This window comes from Pteropus medius, unplaced genomic scaffold (genome assembly GCF_902729225.1).
Source record: "Pteropus medius unplaced genomic scaffold, Ma_sr-lr_union100, whole genome shotgun sequence".
Classification (NCBI taxonomy): domain Eukaryota; kingdom Metazoa; phylum Chordata; class Mammalia; order Chiroptera; family Pteropodidae; genus Pteropus; species Pteropus medius.
In genome coordinates, this window is record NW_024351543.1 from 14,919,549 (window position 1) to 14,940,822 (window position 21,274).

At 39.1% G+C, this 21,274-nt stretch overlaps 1 protein-coding gene and 1 pseudogene across 8 annotated transcripts in view; one reads left to right on the top strand and one right to left on the bottom strand.

Annotated features, from left to right (window-relative positions):
• The window catches only part of OSBPL10 (oxysterol binding protein like 10), a 245,060-nt gene that overhangs the window by 123,543 nt on the left and 100,243 nt on the right, over positions 1-21,274 (top strand). The window lies entirely within an intron of this gene.
• LOC120586918 (uncharacterized) lies at positions 8,370-8,488 on the bottom strand (annotated as a pseudogene).

Sequence of the window (21,274 nt, forward strand, 5' to 3'; positions counted from 1 at the left end):
AACTTTGTAAATTATTACATATTTGCATAATGATGTTTTTTTGGTTTGTTTTCTCTCCATTTTCCATTTACTGGGTGGAGGAATTATAATTTCCCAGAGAGTCTCATTCTGTGAAAAATAATTAGGCAAAATGTTTCTGTAGCCATTTGTAATTTTTTTTTTTGTACTCTTGGGCAAGAGTCTTTCTCTTCAGGTGATTACTTTTGTCTACCAATGACCTTTCTTGCTGAAAATTAATTTTAAGTGAACTCGTTGGGATGTACAGACATTAGCAATTGAGAGAATTGTAGGGTACTGAACAGCCTCTGAAGGAAGAGTTGAAAGTTGTGATTCTCAGATACCATGTCCGGCTTCACTCCTGATTGGAGAAGAGTAGCTGTTTTGAGACATCTGTCATTTTATGATGTATACTTTTAAAACTGCAGAAAGTTCTGCAGTTTTAAAAGTATAAATTTCAGAGTATAAAGGTCTCTGCTTTTAGATTCTACTGTATTTGTCTATAAAATAACTAGAAGAAAATGGAATAGCATTTTTAACCCAGCTGTACAGGGAAGGCAAACTTAGGACCACTGAAGCGATGGAGAAAGTCATCATACACAAGACAGATGTGCCTGAATATCTGAAGAATAAAAGAAAAATAGCCCAGCCAAAGGCAATAGAATAAATTTTAAATGGAGTGCCATAGCATGGGTGAAAATAATGAGACAGCTTAAAAGATTAAATGGTTATCATCTGAGATATGAAAAATTGAGAGACCAAAGGTTCGTACCCAAAGTCCCGCCCAGAAGTGGTTAGGAGAGATGAGTTTAGGGAATTGGAGGCTCAATATCATCGTGAGGAGAAAAGGAACATATCTTCACTAGGAATTCAGGAAATAACCAGTAAGACTGCTTTGTCAGATTACCAGAAATGATGATAGTCTGTTATTGGTTGGGATATTAATAAACGTTGACAGTGTTGCACATTGTCTTTTTGCTACAGTTTGGTGATAAATCATGGAACTGAAGCAAATACAAAGCAAAGCTGTGTATTATCGGTGACTCATATCATCCCCATTGGGAACTATATTCCGAGGAAATAATCCATGGAATTGGAGATAGAAGGAAGAAAGTTCCTTTGGGTAAAGCTATTTGTGCTAATAAACAACTCCAATACAAAACTCATGGGAATGACTAAGTGAATAATAATACACTTAACATATGGAATTACTATATAGCAACTTAAGATAAAAGTCCTGGCAGTGTTATCACTGCGTGGGCGTGTGTAAGTGAAATAAAATCAGGATGCAGAATAATATGCACACATTGGACCCTATGTCTGTCTTAATAAAGTTCAGAAATTATTTAAAACTGGTTCCAGAATTTTGGATTTTATTTGCAAATTAAAATTTAGAATTTGGGGAGCAACGTAAGTGTTGCAAGTGTTTTTATTTTTTTGGCCTGGTAAAGACATTTTTAAAGCACAGCAATAGTCCGTGGTTGCCACCATCTCATAAAAGCACACTTAATGCCTCTCCCCAAACAGTAGTCTTAGAATAAAAGGTTATTCACTTCACTAAATAAATTTAGTTTTCTGAAAAACATATCCTTTTTTCCCTTGGTTTTCATATTTTCTCTTGAATTAGAAGAGAGCCTATCATGGATTGATCCAGATCTAGGAATCTGTGTTTTTAAACCACTGATTACCAGCGATTTTTAACTTCAGAAATGACTTTCAATCCAACCCATCTTCTCCATCTTCTTTCTCGTTCATGCCTTACTCTGTCTCCAGGAAGCCACCCTCACTCTCCACGGTGTATAAGGTAAAGGCTGAACTCTTCAGCATGGCAGACGGGGCCTTCCACAGACTGCCTTGTCTCCACCTCCCTTGCCTCGCCTCCTGCCCTCACTCTTTTGCGTTCCCACCGTGCACTTAAGTACCTCTCTCTTTTGGGAGGTACATTGCCCAGTAGAGCTTTCTGCTGTGATGGAAATGTTCTATAACTGGGCTCTCCACTATGGGGCCAATGAGCTCTTGAATGTGCTAGTCTGAATAGTGATGTATCATAAATGTAAAATGCACAGTAGATTTCAAAGACTTGGTACAAAACAAATTAAATGTTTCATTATATTTTTTAATACTCATTACACGTGGAAATGAAAATATTTTCTCTGTGTTGGAATAAATTAAATATATTAAAATTAACGTCACTTGTTTCTTTTAACATTTTTAAATGTGCCTACAGATAATTTAAAATTATGTAGTGCTTCTCACTTGTGGCTTGCATTATCTTTCTCTTGGACAGCGGTGCTCTAGACTGTGGGATTGCTCACTCAGTGATTCCTCCATCCAGTCTACAGGTTTTAATTGAGCATCTACTATGTATCAGACACTGAATTTTTATGCCGAAAGCTGTGTCTTAGTCATCTTTGCATCTCTAGGCTTAGCATAATTCCTGGACATGTAGGTTGAACATAACTGATTTAAGGATCCATTTTCTAGCAGTTAAGAGTGCTTTAGAAATGGAACGTGGACGCATCGAAGGGTTGCTTAGATAACTAGGGGGTGGGTGTGAGCGAGGGGAAACCTGACTGTTGGTTGAGGGTTGAGTCAGGTATTCCTATGGTCTCCTCTGACTCTGGTAGTGTTGGGTGGGCGGACATGTAAATGAATATGTGAGGGCAAGCGATGACAGAGTGAGCCTCTGAATGCTGGACTTGTTTTATAAATACAATCTAATACTTTTTTAGAAATCAGTTTGAACCTTAAGCTTTTTAGCATTTCCGGATTGCAGTGTATGGTCTATGGTATAATAAACTTGTATTTTAACTTTTATACTTTCAGTTACATTATAACAGGTTTTAATGTGGCTCACATTTGTTTAAATTAGGATACAGGTGCAGTTGGTATAAGTGCAGTGTATATTTTTATAAACTTCTGGTTTGCTAGATGCTTTCTGAAAAAATACAACCCTAATACACATTCATACTAATGTGTGTGTGTACACATCTGCGGACACACACAAATTGAATAGAAGAAAGGAAGTCGAGGTGTTTCTCTTTTTCTAATTCCTTGTGACCATTCCTCACAAGTGACCCTTGAGATGTCCTGTGTATCTGTGAGCATGAGAGCACGTGTATGTGCACGGATTCGTGTGTATGTAGGGGACTGTTTGTGGTCTACGACTGGTTTTATTTTAACTATTCCTTGGATTAGAGTTAGGAAAATTCTCCAAAGAGAGCACCTGCTGAAATATTTCTCTAAAATGTTAGAGAAATTGCCTATTGGTGATAGGCATGGCCATAATAAATATTTGAGAAACAGAATAAACTTTGTAGAGCCCAGGTTCTTGTGGCTTTGAGTACGTTTTTTAGTTGTGACATTCGAGACTTAAAAAAAACACACTTAATTTAATAGATAGACTTTGAATTCTGTAGCTCGAAGAAAGGAAAGGTCATGCTGTTAAACTGTACTGGGTACGTGTGAGGCATAAATTTAGATTTAATTAAGCTTTCAGTTAGAATTTATTGACAAATAGGAATTATCCTTTTCTTAAACTTTTTCTTTATCATTAAACACTTTGTTTCTAGGCACATACTCATTTGAAGAAAGACCTGTTTGCCGCACTGGTTTGTACTGGGTAGATAAACTGTATCGAGGCCGTGTAATTTAATATGGTTTTAAATCTTTCACACGGCATAAAATGCAGAGTCGTGTGTTTATGTGGTTCCAGCTCTGTGAATTTATATGTTTCTTCATGTAATTGCACTGTCATATTTACTTAATACACATACAAAGGAAGTGCTTTAATGAAGTTGCTGTCTTTATAAATGATACCAGCTCAGGATTCTCTCCCTTCAGGATGATTTGGTTTGATCCTGGTGCATATGAATGTGGTGAATACTTGCTTCGAAACATTGAATCATGTACAGCCTTTGCTATGGAGGCAGTAACTGTAAAATATCACACGAACCAATATTTAATAGCTGATGAGTTTTAAGGTAGCAGTCAGGCCTGGCAGCACTGAATATGGGCCATCCTATCACCAAGGAAACCACATTTAAGGTATAAAGTACATTTATCCATTTTGTGAACAGAATGTTGATTTTTGAAAATGTCCTGCATTAATTCTCCTGTACATTTTCTGGATAAATGATGACAAGTAATCCTAGCATGTAGTTTTGGTAGCAATTTGCCATCTCTCAAAATTAAGTTTGCTGTAGATTTAAATGTTCAAAAATTACAATGTGGAGTGTGGAAGTTAGTTAATAACCAGCGATTTCCAAATGTTTTAAAAGCAACAGTTTTATTTCTGAGTAAAATTATTACAGATCGTTACTACTTAAAAACAGGTAAAAGTAGTGTTTTATTAGTGCAGATATACTTAAGAAGGTAAGACAGGCATTTATTGATTATGAAGCAAGTTGACCTGGAATGGTATTTATGATCACTATTGCAATCCCTCATCAGCCTCTGTATTTGGGCAATTTGAAACAAACGTTCGTGTTATGCGTAGAACACAGTTTGAGAGTCAGTGGATTTTGGCATTAACAGTGTTGCAGATGAACAATAACGAAAGCAAAATAGTGAGATAATGTCCCGTTAACCCCCAGCTTGTCTTCTCCCAAGCTGCTCCCCTGGGAGAAGGATGCTCTGCCCTGTTAGCCTGCTTAGCACAGGGCTGGGGGCAGAATTAACCACAGAAGTAACTGCTGGATTTCCCAGAAAGCTAGGAGCGTTTATAATTTTCTGATCGTCACCGACTATTCTTTCTTGAAAGATAGGTTCCAGCCTATCTTTCCCTGTTTTCCCATTTTTATCATGCCTTGTCACAGAGTTCCTTCCTTGCCCTTAACTGACCTTGCGAAGTTCTTTTCTTTCATCTGGTTACATTTGGAAATTGGGCAGTTATTTGTTCACTTGTTTATTGTCTGACCCTGTCTTGTCTCTCAATCTAGAGCATTTAGGTTTTTCTTAAACTCTAGGAAAAGCACCTAGCACATAGTAAGTGCTCAATAAAAATTTGAGCAAATGAGTGATTTTTCCATAAGGGGATTATAGCCTTTGGAAAACCCTCCTCCAACAGATTTGGTTAAAGCTTTTGCCGAGAAAGGAGTTTCTTGCCTTATAGCATATTTTTAGGACAATTATGGTCCCAAAGTAGAAGCAACGGGGAATTTGGGCCCAAATGTATTATGTGCTAATACATTGTGGCTACCTTCCATCATGCCCCAGACACACTAGGTGCTTCTTCTCATTCCTGGTAAACTTTAATACTGGCCTGAATTTTTAGTAAATATATCTATGTTATAATTATTTTTAAAAATCTTCCCACTAGTGTATAAGATCTTTCCCCAAAGGCGTGGATTCATTAATAACAATAGCATTCATTATGTGAACATTACATATTTCATACTTCTTGGGATCTTGCTGTGTGCTGAATACTGTGCTCAGCTTTACTTGTGTTATTCCCATGTCAGCCTTGTGTTATAAATACCATTGGTGTCTCTATTTTACAGATAGGGAATTGAGACATAAAGATTAAGGAAAAGAGAAGTGTATAAGCCAGGATAAAAGCAGAGAAAAAACCAGTAGGTGATCTGTTTTAATAAGAGATTTATTGCAAGGAATTGGCTTGTGTCCAGTTATGGAGCCTGTCTAGGAAGTTCCACAATCTCTAGGGCAGGCAAGGACTCTGGGGCACAGGCGGACATGACCATCTACAGGCGGCATCACATTAGGATTTTCAGAGAAGCCTCAGCTCTGCTCTAAGGCCTTTCAGTTGACCAGGTCCTCCATCTCAAAGTCAACTGATTATGAACTTTAATGACACCTGTATATAATTCCTCATGGAAACATCTAGATGAGTGTTAGATTGAATCTGTAGCCTCGTCAAGTTGACACATCAAAAAGACCGTTACAAGAGGTCACACAGATATGAAGTGGTTGATTCTGGCCGAGGTGTCAGTTTCTGTGTTGCGAGTTGGGCAAAATGTGGAATTCCTGATTAGTCTATATAGGACACGTGAGGATTTATGCCTGCCGAGTGCCCGCCAGTAATACTGGCAGCATCTGGGTAGTCTCCAGGCAGCTCCTTCCCTAGTCACTAGTGATTAAAAAAAGTTTGGTTAATTATATTAGCTTTTTGAGTTTTGTACTGTGTGATTCCTCTATCCTCACCAAAGTGGATCAGGCCAGCTGTTGCTGCCTTATCCTCTAACCTGGCCATTGGACACTGAGATGGTCTCAACTGAGACCTTTAGAATGAGATTAACTGGCCCTTTTGGGTGTGAACGGGAAGCACGCAGATGCCAGGAAGTGGAGAAGTAGTGCAGAAACTAACTGCTACCAACAGCATAAGCAATTGAGTCACAGATGAGTGGCTTCCTAGAGATTACTGTGAGAATTGCTTCAGCATCACATTAGGATTTCCAGGGAAACAGAACCAATAGGGTGTGTGTGTGGTGGTGGGGGCGGGGCAGGGGATGTGTGTGTGTATGGAATTGGTTCATGTGATTATGGATGCTGGCAAGTCCAAAATCTGCACGGTGAGCCGGCAGGCAGGAGATCAAGGGAAGAGCCAACATTGCAGTTTGAGTCCGTAGGTTGCCTACTAGTAGACTTTCTTCCTGTTCAGAAGAGGTCAGTCTTTTGTTCTGTTCAGGCCATCAGCTGATTGGAAGAGGCCCATTGGTGTTATGGGGGGCAGTCTGCTTAGCTCATAATTCACCAGTTTATATGTTAATCTTATCTAAACACACTCTTACAGAAACATCCAGAATTATGTTTGTTCAAATATCTGGGTACCCTGGCCTAGCCAAGTTGACATATAAAGTTAACCATCACAAGCATCCTGGACTGTCTTATTTCCCCTTGCAGTCTTACCATACACGTGTGTTTCCTGAGCCTGTTTCTGGAAAGCTAAGAGCTTGATTATCGCCAATCAAACCGTGTTGGTTACTGCGCTCAACTGTGCGTCCGTCCAGCACTGGTCTCTGATGTGGGAGGATGGAATGATGTATGTAGCCCTGGCTCCCGCTGAGGAACTCGATAATCTAGGTGGTTGGTTAAACTAACATGGAAATTATTCAGTGCTACGATTGTTAACGGCAGTAGGGATTCGCTGGAAGGTGAGGCCAGTGTGGGCTGGCTGTCCCTCCACATAGACCTGCATCCTCTGGGCTGCATAAGTCATCGGGACCCTTGGAAGAATCACCCCTGGATTATTAGAATATGGCTAAGCCAAACGTTTATATGTATATATGTGGAGTATCTTCCTCTATCTCCCTCTGGCTCAGCAATACATGTTTCAGACACGTGTGAAGCTTTGCACTGAGAAGGAAGCTAAGTGGTGGATTATTTTGTCACAGTTCTATGACAAAGACCTCTGCCTATTTTTACCTCATGTGGCAATTTAATACAAAGGAGTCTTCCTGTCAGCGCTCTAGGCCTTGAGATAAAATGCAGATTTTGGATGCTGAGTAGACAAAGGTAGTTGACGGAGTTAATCTTGTGGGTATCCAAGCTACCCTCGGAACTTGTGTGATAATCTTATTTGTGGTGATTTCTGCAGAGTACATTGTCATTTTTTTTTGGTGGCTCATAGTAGTATGCCAGGATAAGATAGATGTTCTTCCTAATTTAAAACCCAGTTTGTAGGTCAATTACATGAGTTTCCTTACCTACTCACCTACCTTAGCCACCTCTTCCCCACCCCTGCTATTATTTTTTGCTGCTTTGATCTGAATTTTCTTTAGTTCATTTTTTTTGGGGGGGTGCTTTTTAGAGTAATGAAAATTTCTATATCTTTATCATGGTGGTGATCACACAATTATAAATTTATCAAAAATCACTGAAATGTACTTAAAATGCATTTGTTCTATTACATATAAATTATACCGCAATAAAGTTGATTTAAAAATTAGTTTTATGGTAACAAAACTAAAACACATTACTGAAATCAGATTTACTTAAACCTGTGGCATGGTTAACTGTCTACTCCTAGATAGCCTAAGTTTCCCGCATTTGTTGTCCAGAGTATAAAATTTACCTATTTTGTAACTTCACAATTGAACTTTTTGTACATTATCTCCTTTAAAGCTCAATCCAGTTCTACTAGCTGTTGAAGGATCTAGGACTCTTTGTGCTTTATTTGAACCTCTGTTCTTTCTTTTTAAAATTGAGGTATAATTGGCATATAACATTATACTAGTTTCAGGTATACAACATAATTTTTCTTTCTTTTCTTTCTTTCTTTCTCTCTCTCTCTCTTTCTCTTTCATTCATTCATTCATTCATTCATTCATTATTTTTTTTAGGTGAGGCAACCCTTGTTTGACTTCACAGATTGCAAGGACCTTGTAAGCTTACAATCCCTTATTATTGTTTTACACCTACAGCACCTGGTCTTCGTAGGTGGTCTCCCATCCAAGTACTAACCAGGCCCGACCGTGCTTAGCTTCCAAGATCAGATGAGATCGGGCTTGTTCAGGGTGGCATCGCCGTAGACTGTATAGCATAATTTGATATTGATATGTATTGTGAAATAATTACCACAATAAGTCTAGTTAACATCATTACCACACATATAGAGTTTTTTTTTCTTGTGATAAAGACTTTTAAGACCTACTTTCTTAGTAACTTTCAAATATGTAACAGTGTTATTAACTGTAGTCACCATGCTGTACTTTACATCTCCACGACTTAATTATTTTATAACTGGAAGTTTGTGCCTTTTCCTCACCTTCATCTATTTCACCCACCCCCCACCCCTGCCTGTGGCAATCACCTGTTTTTCTCTGTGTTTATGAGCTTGGTTTTTGTTTTAGTTTTAAGATACCGCATTTAAGTGAGACCATACGGTATTTGTCTTTTCTGTGTCTGACTTAATTAACTTTGCATAATGCCTGCAAGTTCATCCGTGTTGTTGCAAATGACAAGATTTTATTTTTTATGGCTTTATAATATATCTTCCCCCCCCCTTTCTGTGTGTGTGTGTGTGTGTGTGACGTGTGTGACATTTTCTTTATCCATTGATAGATCCACTGGTGGACACAGGTTGTTTCCATATCTTGGCTATTATAAGTAATGCTGCAGTGAACATGAGGGTGCATATCTTTTCTAGCTAATGTTTTTATTTTCTCCAAATAAAACAAGTAGAATTGCTGAATCATATGGTAGTTCTGTTTTTACTATTTTGGGAAACCTCCATACTGTTTTCCATAATGTCTGCACCAATGTATATAACCACCAACAGTGCGCAAGGGTTCCGTTTTTTCTGCATCCTCCCCAACACTATTTGTCTTTTTGATAATAGCCATTCTAACAGGTGTGAGGTGATATCACATGTGGTTTTGATTTGGATTTCCCTGATCATTAGTGATGTTGAGCATCTTCTGAAGTACCTGTTAGCCATTTGTATGTCTTAAGAAAAATTTATTCAGATCCTCTGCCCATTTTTTTTTAATTGGATGTTTTCGTTTGTTTGTTTTTGCTATTGAGTCGTATGAGTTTTTTAAATATCTTTTGTATATTAGCTCCTTATCAGATAAATGATTTGCAAATATTTTCTCCCATTCTGCATGCTATCTTTTCATTTTGTTAATGGTTTATAGTTTAATATAGTTCCACTTGTTTATTTTTGCTTTTGTTGCCTTCGCTTCTGATGTTAAGAAACTCATTGCCAAGCCTAATGCCAAGGAGCTTACCCCTTGTGTTTTTTCTAGGCGTTTTATGGTTTTAGGTCTTATATTCAAGTCTTTTTTTCACTTTGAGTTCATTATTGTGTGTGATGTAAGATATGGTCCAGTCTTTTACATGTGGCTGTTCAGTTTTCCCAACTTAGTTTGTTAAAGAGACTGTCCTTTCCCAATTGTATATTCTTGGCTCTTTTGTCATAAATTAATTGACTACATATGTGTGTGTATATTTCTGGACTCTCTGTTCTGTTCCATTGATCTGTGTTTCTGTTTTTATGCCAATGCCATACTGTTTTCATTACCATAGCTTTGTGATACAGCTTGAAATCAGGGGGTGTGATGCCTCTGGCTTTGTTTTTGTTTCTCAAGATTGCTTTGTCTGTTCAGGGTCTTTTTTGTTTCCAATCATGTTTTAGAATCATTTGTTCTGTTTCTGTGAAAAAATGCCATTGGAATTTTGATCAGGATTGCATTGACTCTTTAGATTGCTTTGTGTCGTACAGACATTTTATCAATATTTTTCCAATCCACGAGCATGGGTTATCTTTCCATGTTATTTGAGTCTTTTTCAGTTTCTTTCATCAGCGTCTTATGCTCTTCTTGCTTTTAAACATGGTCCAAGAGACATCTCATCTATTTTAAAGAATTCATATGTCATCTGCACAGAGCATTCGTATGTTAGCCACAGACATCTCACCTATCCTCTGAACCTGCTTCATACTCAATTTATCCCATCTCAGGATATAATGCCACCTAATAAACATCTCAAAGTGGTTATCGAATCCAACTTTTACAAAAGAAAACCTAAGGGTTATTTAGATGACTGTTCTTTACTTCCCGCAGCTACTCTGTCTAAAATCTCACCCTCTCCCTACTGGAGGCTCTCCTACTACATGGTTAAATCTTTGGGGAAGAGATCATTTATTCCACATTTCATTCCTCATAGTATCTACAGCAGTGTCCCGAGCGTCACAATTTCACAATAACTGGTTGTCACGTGAATTAATACATCAAACTATCGACCAATCTACTATAATTACCATTTCCTTAACAGTTTCTACATGATACACTTCAGTTTGGGCAAATAACTCTCTTAGCACGGATAGTCACATTCTTACAGAAGGAGAAGGAGACCCAGAGAAGTGAAGTTCTAGAAGCAGTGAGATTTCAGTTCTTAGTAGAGGAAAAGGAATGCCTTCAGAATCCCTCAGACAACTTCCTTTTAGCATCTTTCCCCTTACTTTGAAGGCTTTGCTCTCCAAATACAGAATTCCATTAACAGAAGACTTCTCCATGGTCGTGTAAAGAGTACCAACCCTGGCAGAGGCTTTACTGTAAGACTGCCTCAGTTTCTTCCTCTGTGATTTATGGGTAGGGTTAGATGTTAATATATGTGAAAGTCCTTTGTAAGTACAGCACCAACAAATATAAAGGATCATTTCTCATCCTGTGAGAGGTGGGGAGGCATGGATTTGCCCAGGGATGGCAAATAGACCCTATATCTCATAATAATTTGCCCAAAGCACTACTTTAGGAAAAGCTGAGAGAAAGCTTTGCCCTGGTCCCTGTAGGGGGCTTGAAGACTAAATAGCCCAGGTGATCTCCAAATTCCATTTAACTTTCAGTATGTGTGATTCTAGCCTTATCAAAACTACACATCTTATGCCTTGGCACACACTATTATTTAGGTCTTCTGAAGGCTTTTATTTTTGTTTTTAAAAAATTTAATTGGAAAAAACATTTTTAAAAAAATTAAGGTATAATTGACCGTGCAACATTATATTAGTTTCAGGCGTACAAGGTAATGATTTGGTATTTGTATACATTACAAAATGATCACTACAGTAAATCCAATTAATGTCACTCAAGATACATAGTTACAAATTTTTTTTGTAGTGAGAACTTTCAACATCCACCATCCTAGCTACTTTCAAATATGCAAAATAGTATTATAGTAAGCATGGTCATCATGCTGTACACTACACCCTCATGACTTATTTTATAATTGGAAGTTTACACCCATAAATTTTCTCTAGTTTCTTAAGGTGTCATATCGGTTGCTTCTATTTCATATTGGAGATCGAGCATCATGAATGGCCCAGATTATCTATTGCTGCCTAACAAAACATCCCTAAACTTGACAGCTTAAAACTACAACAGTCATTTATTTTGCTCAGGAATTGACAGTTTGGGCAAGGTGTGACAAGACCTGTCTCTGAGGCCTCTTGTGGGATTCTTGGAGGCAGGAAGGCCCAGGGGCAGGCCAGGCACCGTTCTGTCTTCACGTAGCCTCGGGGCCTCTCTGTGCGGGCTCTCCAGCATGGCAGCTTCAGACTTATTTCCTGACAGTTCAGGATTCCAAGATCATGTGTTATGGAAACAGGAAATGGAAGTTGCTAGTTTTTAAAAATCTGGGCCTGGAAGTGGGTACTTCATCTCTTCCATCATATTTTTGGCTCAAGGAACCTGCCCACATTTATTGGGAGTGGGGGCAGAGACTTGACCAAAAAAATTATGGCCATCTTTAATCTACCAACTAAGCCTTTTGTGTGTCTTATGCATGGTAACGTAGCTGAAATAGTCTTTGATCTTTCTTGATCCTTTGCTTCCAGGATTTGGACCCTGAATTAGTTTCCTAGGGTTGCCACAAAAAGTGCCACAAACTGTATGACTTAAACAACTTAAATTTATTCTCTCCCAAATCTGGAGGATGGTAGTCTGAAATCAAGGTTGGCAAGCTCGGTTCCTTCTGGAGGCTTGGAGGGAGAGTGTGTTCCATGCCTCTTTCCTAGCTCCTGGTGATCCTTGGCATTTCTTGGCTTATGGTTGTTAATCACTTCAATTTCTTGCCGCTTTGTTATATGGTCTTCTCCCTGTGTGTCTGTGCCTCTGTCTCTCCTCTTATAAAGCCCTAGAGAATGGATTTAGGACCCACCTTGGTTCAGTATGCCTTCATCTTAACTAGTTATATCTGCAAAGATGCCATCTCTAATAAGGTTACATTCTGAAGTTCTGGTGGACTTGAATTTTGAGGACGACTGTTCACCCTGGTGCAGGTCCCTATGATATTCAGCTCTTTCATGTCCCAACACTTGAAGATGATTCTTCAGTTTTTACTTCATGATGATGATTTAGTACAAAGAATCATCCTTGTGTGAGCCAAGCCCGTGGGTTTGTTTTTCAGCTCCATGGAAGCACAGCTGGTCTGCCCTCATGTTTGGCTTCCCGGAGTAGGTCTAGTCCATCCAAGTGGAGTTTGTCAGGCACAGGGGAAAAGTCACCTTGCCCTCTGGAGTTCTCTCCTGCACCCCATCACCTTTGCCCTAAGGTGAGGTGGGGGTGAGAAGGTCCATTGACTGACAGGACCAGGCTCCCACACAGTTCTGGCTCTGGCTTACTTAAACCTTAGGCAGCAATAAGACCTAGTGTGTACACTCAGTGCGTTTTGCTTTGTTGTAATTCTCTACTTGGACGGTGGAGCTTAGTATGTACATGCAGACGACCTCAAAGGAGCTCACATTTTTTACATGCTGACATACATCTTCCCAAGTCCTTACACCGGGAGGTGGGTTTCATGCCCGCTGTACAGATGAGGACATTGATGCCCAGAGGGGCCACGGTACATGCTCAGGCCAATGCGGATAACCGGCAGCAGTGCCAGGATGCGAGCCCGCGGAGTCTCACCTGGAGCCCTCTCCCCCAACCAGGCGCACACAAAGCATCCATACGTGCTCCTTGAAATTTTGCTTCCACACACCCTAGAAATTTTGCTTCTCTTTCTACATAGTGACAGCGCAGGAATAGTCCTCAGGGCATACAGCATAGTATCAGCCACGGATCCCTTATTTTATTTGTAATTTCTAGATCATAGTAGGAGTTAAAGGCAGCAACAGGAAGTTTTAATTTTTATAGTTTTCATTTATGTTAAGACTTTATCCCATGTGTCATTTTATAGAGAAAAATCTCTGACTGTGTAAATAATAAATGAATAACTGCAGGGTTGGGTAGACACTTGTGTGTGAGACTGGCCCCTTAAGCTGCTATGTGAACCTCGGGCAGTCATTTGACATTTGCCTTTACCTACGAAATAAAGGCACCAGGCTGGCTCACCAGCTTAAAGATGCTTTGTTTGTCTTTAAATCAGAACTTGATATCACGGTGAAAAAGACACGATAGGACTTCTTTCTGAAGGACTTCTTTCCCTCATTTACTTTCCTTCATTTCTTGGATCTTTAGTTTTTCAAGTGCAAGGATAGTCTTAAAATAGTTCTGTAAAGAAACATTTCTATATTTTTATTTCAGAGAATTTCCTTGTATATTCTTTACTCCTTACATTGGAGAGAGTCTGTTGTAAAACATGTGATTTATACTGGTTGTCTAGTAAGAATGAAATAAGAATCATAAAAAAACACCAAAACTTGTGCCCTATATTTTGGGAGGAAAAAAGAAAACTTTTATCATTTTAGTACACATTTTTTATCTCCGACATAAAAATAATTGTCCTTCTGACATGCTACTGGGGAAATCATTTTTTTTTTTTTTTGCCATGTTGTATAACTGTTGCAGCATACCACTAGAATAAGCATCCATCAGCTTAACGCTCAGAAGATGAGATGAGGTGAGGATTTCTCACTGATGGAGGAATTATCACAGTAAGGCACGTTATTTAGAATTTACCAACATTTGGGCACATAAATCACAGCAGTAATATTTCATAATTACACAGCGCCTTTCATTTGAGATTTTAAAAAGAATTTATAGACCAACTTGTGAGAAGTGACAGCCATATTAAACTCTGTGTTTGGAATATACTGAGATAATTCAAGAACCAGAATTTGGATGTGGGGAATGGTGTGCTCTAGCCCCACCTGGGGGAGGGTGGCTGCGTCATCAATTGTGTCAGTTATAATAACCTGGCCACTTGAGATTTGCAGTTATTTACTTCAGTTCAGAGGGAACTGTTACCTCTATTTCTTTAAACAAATTAGAGTTTTTCATTGTTAATAAGCACACATGAGATCAGATAAAGAAGGTACATGTGTATCTATAGATTTATGTGTTGGCCATATGTTGGCAAAGATCTTTCTTTTTTTGATTTTTATTTTTCAGTTAGAGTTGACATTCAGTATTTTGTATTCATTTCAGGTGAATAGTATAGTGGTTAGACATTTATATAATTTAAGAAGACAAAAGTCTTTCTGATTCCTCTCTCCCAGCCTCCTCCTCTGACCAAGTGGTTATTCTTGTGTGTTTCATATGTGTGTCAGCACATATGTTTATAGGTTCTTGTATGTATATTTAAAAACAATAATCTTGTTTTAAAAAACACCAAAGTTAGTGTATTGTAAACATTGGTACGTCCTTTTTGTATCCTCTTATGAACTTTGCTTCTTTCACCTGGCAATGGCTCCTTATCAATACATACAAGAACTGAATTTTTCTTTCTGATATCGACAGAGTGCTCTTTCATGTGAATAAACCAAGGCACACTCCAAGACTCCTCTCTTTGAGGAGTGTGCTCCAGGCCAAATCCTATGTGCTTTTTCAGGCCTGAGTGCAGGCAATTGCAAAGGCTTTATCTGGTAGCCCCCTGTGGGGAAAGCTGGCCTCCCCACACCAGACCGGATGCACAGTCAAGGACTCGGGGGCCAGCCATGCCCTTCCACATATCTGCCAACCTAGCCCAGGCGCCTCCATTCCAAGGTTTCCATAGCAGAGGGCCCTTGCCAAGGCCCTTGCTAGACATCTCCTTGAGCTCCCCTTGTGAGAGAAGGGCACTTGAAGACACTTTTCTTCACTCTGACTCAGTCCTCAATACTTTTCCCATCTTAGCCCTTTCACCCCTACCTGGGCAGGGAGAGGATCACCTCCTTGCCAAATACACTGATGGATCTGATCCTCGCCTTGTGCTGTTCCATAGGGGAAAATGGTCCCTTTTTCCTTTTTCCTTCTTGTTTTTCCTATCACCACAGTAAGTAACCTGTTACCTTCAGTTTGACTTATTGTCCTGACTTATTCACCTGGCAGCTTAGCTCTTGACACTCTTGATGAACAATTTAGGGTGTTTCTAATTTTTTTGCTCTTCTAAACAATGCTACAGGGAGTGTCTGTGTCCACGTGCTGTTTAATAGAAGGATAGAGAATTGATTGGCAGAACCACTTCTACCACTCACAGTGATGTTTGGAAGTGGCCGTTTCTTTATACCTTTTTGGACTCACTATGTTATCAAACCTTTGCATTTGCCAGTTGGCTAAGGAAAAAGATATCTCAGTTTTAACTTCTCATATTTTAAGTGAGGTTGAGCATCATTTCATGTTTATAAGAGCAGTTGCATTTCCTTTTCTGAAAACTGTTCATGTTCTTTTCCCATTTTTGTTTAGTATGTGTTCTTTTTCTCATGGATTTCTAGGTACTGTTTGTATTTTAAGGGAATTCACCTTTCCTAATTTGTTAGTTGTCTTTGAGGTTTATTCTGGGTTGAAATTTTTGATTTTTATGTAGTCAGATTACCAGTCTTTTCTTTAGAGATTTGTAGCTCTGTATATCATAATTAGAAGAGTTCTTTTTCACTCCAGCATTATTTTAAAAGCACCCATGTTTTTAAATAATTTTATGCTTTCTTTTTAAAACAGCCTTATTGAGTATATATTACATACCATAAAATTTACTCATTTTAAGTTTACAGTTCAATGAGGTTTAGTGAATTTCTGTAATTGTGCCATATAGCCACAATCCAGTTTTAGAGTACTCCCGTCACTGTTTTATTTTTGTTTTAAGTATTTAAAAATATGTTTAGGTTTTATTTTTATATTTGAATTTTTGTTTGATCTGGAATTTATTTGGTGTAAAGAGTGAGAGAGCAGCATCCATCCACATTTTGTTATTTGTGCCTGTTCATTTTCCAGCCCCATTTATTGACTAGTCTACCTTTTCCCTACTGATACGGCAGTACCACCTAAACTACGTATGAAATTAAGTATTTGGGTCTATCTCTGGCCTTTCTCTTCTTTCTCATTGATTTGGTAGCTTGTTCACATGCCGGACCTGTAGTATTTTATGTATTCGCTTTCTCTTTAGCATATACTTTCATGTCTGGTAGGGCACTGTGCCCTGATTGACCTCAGTTCCGCTTCGTTTCAGTCACTCCTGGGTGGTGGTTTTCCATAATAACTTTTGAACCAGTTTATCTAGTTCTTAAAAATACCACAGCTGCCACCACCATATAAGCTTTTTTAAAAATTAGGATTGCATTAATTTTATATATGAAGAATCGACATCTGAATATCCTTTTTAACAATAGGGACAGTTAGTCATCTTTCACCTTGCTTCGGTGTCCTTTGGTATCCCTTGGGAGCATTTTAAAGCATGTGGATTACACTTGCTCTTTTTAATTGCCAAGTGTTTTGTTCCCTTTATTGCTATTGCAGATGGGATTTTTTTTCCCATTATATTTCCTACCTGATTGGGCAACTTGATTGAGTGGCTTATAAACAAGGAGGTATTGCTTTCTGTGGATTGACTATATTCCCGAAAATCTAAATACAGTTATCATTTGTTGCAGTTTTTTTGTTGATTTCCTTGGTTTTATAGGTATAAAACCTTACCTTTTACAAATAGTGGTAATTTACCTCTTCCTCCTTGATTTCTATCAAAGTTCTTTTAACAATTGTATTGGCAAGGATGTCCAAACCAACTTTAAATAGTAGTGGTTATTGTGATTATTCTTGCCATAATCCTAATTTTGCTAAAAATGCCTCTAGTTTCCCCCATTAAGTATGAAACACATACATATGTATTATATATAATGAATACATTATATAATATGTATAAGATATGTGAAACATTAAGAGTTTTTAGAAATCTAGAAATATTAATTTGCTGATTTGATAAATATTATTGCAGGCCTATTATGTTCCAGGCAGAATTCTAGTTCTGGAGAAACAGTAGGAAATGAAGCAGAGATAAAGCCTTTGCTGTCAAGAAGATCAGAGTCTAGTGGAACAGACAGGAACAGAAATCAAAGAATTAATAAATGTCAGGTCCTGTGAAGTAAAGCGAGGAGAAGGATAACGAACAATGTGGTGAATTTAGTTAGGATGATCAGAAAGAGATTTAGAATTTTTTCAAGTGTCTTTTAATCAGCTCTATCTGTTTTCTTTTTATTTAATTTTAAATTTCGGATACACCAGCTCTCTTCCGAGCCCGGCTCCCTTTCCCCTTGCCTCCAGCAGTTCTTCCGGGCAGAGGGGACCTCACAGCAAATGCAGTGATTGATTTGCCCTCTCTGTCCACAGGTTGGTATTTGCGTGTTCTCATATTATTTCCAGGACACTGATTGTTTAAGAAATGAACTGAATTTGTTAGGGAGCAGGATAATTTATCATCTTGCATGGAGATACTGTTGCTAAGGCAACCGGCTACGTTCTGAGACCAAAATGTGCAGACGCAACACCTCACAAGATCTTGGGATGCCTGCGAGTTTCCCTGGCCAGCAGCTCTTCTCTGTTACTCTAGGCCTGGCAGCTTCTGTGTTCCCTTTTCTCTCCTGGCCGCTGAAATGTCTGCCATTGCCTCCTCCCTCCTCTAATCTCCTGTCAAACCTGCTGCGGTGACCCGAATGCAATGGGAATGACTTCAGCCTTACAGGCTGAGTGTAGAATCTGGGCTCTTTTCTCTCCAGGGTACCACTTGGTTCCAGGTGACCGATCTTGGGTGAGACTCAGGGTCATTGTAGCTAGTTCCTCAGTTGACAAAATCAGGATAAAATTATGGACTATGCTAACTTCTTCATAGTATGTAACGGCCCCCATCATCTGTGGGTTCTTTTTTTAATTTTTCTTTTTTTAAAATGGAGGGAAGTTGACATACACTATTTCATGTGTACGGCATAATAATTCAAAATATGTATATGTCTCGAAATGATCACGACAATATGTTTAGTTAACATCGACCCCCTTCGCCCATTTCCCTCATCCCCTGTCTCTGGCAACCAATAAATGTTCTCTATCTATGAGTTTGTTTCATTTTTTTCTTTTTTAAATTGGATTCCACCTATGAGATTATGTGGTATTTGTCTTTCTCTGTCTGATTTATTTCACTTAGCATAATGACCAGTGTGTTATTCTTTATACAAAAAGATAATGTTGCTAATGCATCATTATATCATGGCTCATCATATATATTCTAATTCTTAAATTATTTCTTATGTAGCCCTCTGTGCCTCTTTCTTCCTCGAGGAGTTAGGTTCTAAATTTGGCCTCACCATGTCTCATCACCTCCACCATTATTGCTCTGTTCCAAAACACTGTCATTTTGCCTTTTAACTGTCCCTGCATCTGCCGTTGGTCCCCATCTTGTATTTTCCACAGCAGCCAGAGTGAATCTTTTAATAGCCACGTCAGATCATGTAACCGTTAAGTTCCAATGAATTTCCACTATACCTACAGTAAAACCCCAAGTCTTTCCCATGGCCTGCAGGCTCTGGGTGACAGGTCCTCAGCTTTGTCTCTGACCTCATTTCTTAGACCATTTTCACCCTCCCCCCATTTCCTGGGTTCTAGCTACCTGGTCACCTGCCGTTTCTTGAACATGCCAAAGCACCCCCTTTTCGGGGCCTTTGCACTTCCTGTTCCCCCCGACAGCCATCCGCATGCCTCACCAGCTCCCTTCCTCCGGGCCTCTGCCCAAATGCGTCCTTCTCAGAGTGGCTTTTCCCGATACTCTTTGTAAGGTGGAACTCTCCCCGCCTCCATCACGCTATCCCCTGGCCTAATTTTTTTCTGTAGTACTTACTACTTCATTACTGTCTGACGTGATATTATGTTTTATTTGCTCATTGTCATGTCCCATATGAGAATGTAAAGCTTCATGGAGGTCAGGGACTGCTCTCTGGTTTCGTCGCTGCTGGCATAGACAAATAAGTGGACAAATAAGTGTTTATGGAAAGAATGAAGGACCCTTGCAATGTCTTTTTGACTCAGCAAAAAGAAGCATATGTGGGGCTACTAATGAAGAATGGTCACCTGGAATTTGTCAGTTGTGTATTTAAGTTGTCTTTCAAAAGGAGGTTCCCCCTCCAACCCCAGGGGCAGCTTTCTATGAATATTTTTGGTCAAATAGGAAAATGGTGAATTGGACACAGGTCTTGACTCTGAACCTGGTGGAGGTATAGAAGTGGGGGCTTCTGTCAGGGGCTCCAGGGAGGGCTGAAGGACCAAGGGTGGGGGGCTCTCCTGTCGTCCGCCCCAGCATCCAAGTCACTATTTCATCATTCCTGGAAGAGGTGGTAAATGGTACATTGGCAATCGGTGCCATGGCTAAGCACTTAGGGTCTGTGGCCAGACTGGCAGGCTCTGTTCTGCACTTGCCATTTTACTGTGGTATTTAATGCGGGTAGTTGCTCTTTGTGTCTTACCCGTAGGAGCCAGACGGCCCAATTTGTTGTTTGGGTGTGCATGGAAGAGAAAACCCATTCGTTAGTTCTTTCAGTTCATACAACTAAAAGCAAGTATGGCTGACCACTTAGTGACAGTGGGAGAATGAGAAATACCGGGCAATTTATGGTCCTGTTAACTAGTTTTCCTTCAGCTCATAATAAATCATTTTTTCTAGTTAGCATCATGAGCTTCTGGAAGAGCATTCCATAGATGAGGGGACCAGAGAGCAGCATAGAGACATATAACTAGATTTAGTCCTTCTCTGGCACTTACTGACTTACCCACGAGACTGGCCATTCAACTCCTTGTGTGAGGTAAGAGTGTTGCAGATTCTTAGAAAGGGTTAACATATTGTCATGTCTTCACAGACAAATTTTATTTTAAAGGTTCACCTGAAAGGAGACTGAGATGCCTTGCAAGAAAGCACTTAGTAGTTCTTTTTTAAGGAAAATAGGATCCATGATGATTCAGTTAAAGCATGATCTTAAAGTTGAGAATGAGGCAGTAGATGCTGAACACCTGTTAGATTAATAATAATAAAGTAATAATGAATTTTGTGAATGATGTTGAAAACCAGAAATAAAGGTAAGCAAGATGGTGAGAACATAAGTCTTTAGGCAGTTAGATGCTTCCTTGGGGGATGCTTCCTATTGCTTGTTTGAATTAAAATCAGAATCATTTTTACCGAGCAGATGCACAAAGTAAGAACCTTGGTCATAAACAGCCCAAATAAATTGTAGACCAAAGCAGATCTAGTAGTTGGGAAAGTGAAGTCTTACTAAAATTGAATAACCTCTGAAGCAGCTTAATTTTTAAAGTTTCATTTAGATCACTGATGTTACTCTTTATTGCTGTTGGTAGTCAGCTCTTTGCGTGTTGGTAGAATAGCCCACGCCCTCACGAAGTGCTTTCCGTGGGCACTGTTGTGTCGTGTTCACTGTGGAGCAGGAAGATGGTAAGTAATTTTGGAGCAAGTAATTACGCTTGTTAAAATGAAGAGCTTCAGCCATGTTTCTCTACTTCCATTCTAACGTGTGCCCATCAGTTGGTAGATCATGTTCTGGTTTTGTTTTTTTTTTGGGGGGGGGCGCTTATCAAGATGATATCACTAGAAGCTGGATCATTTGCTAATTAAGAACTTGAACTTGTCAGACTGGCTG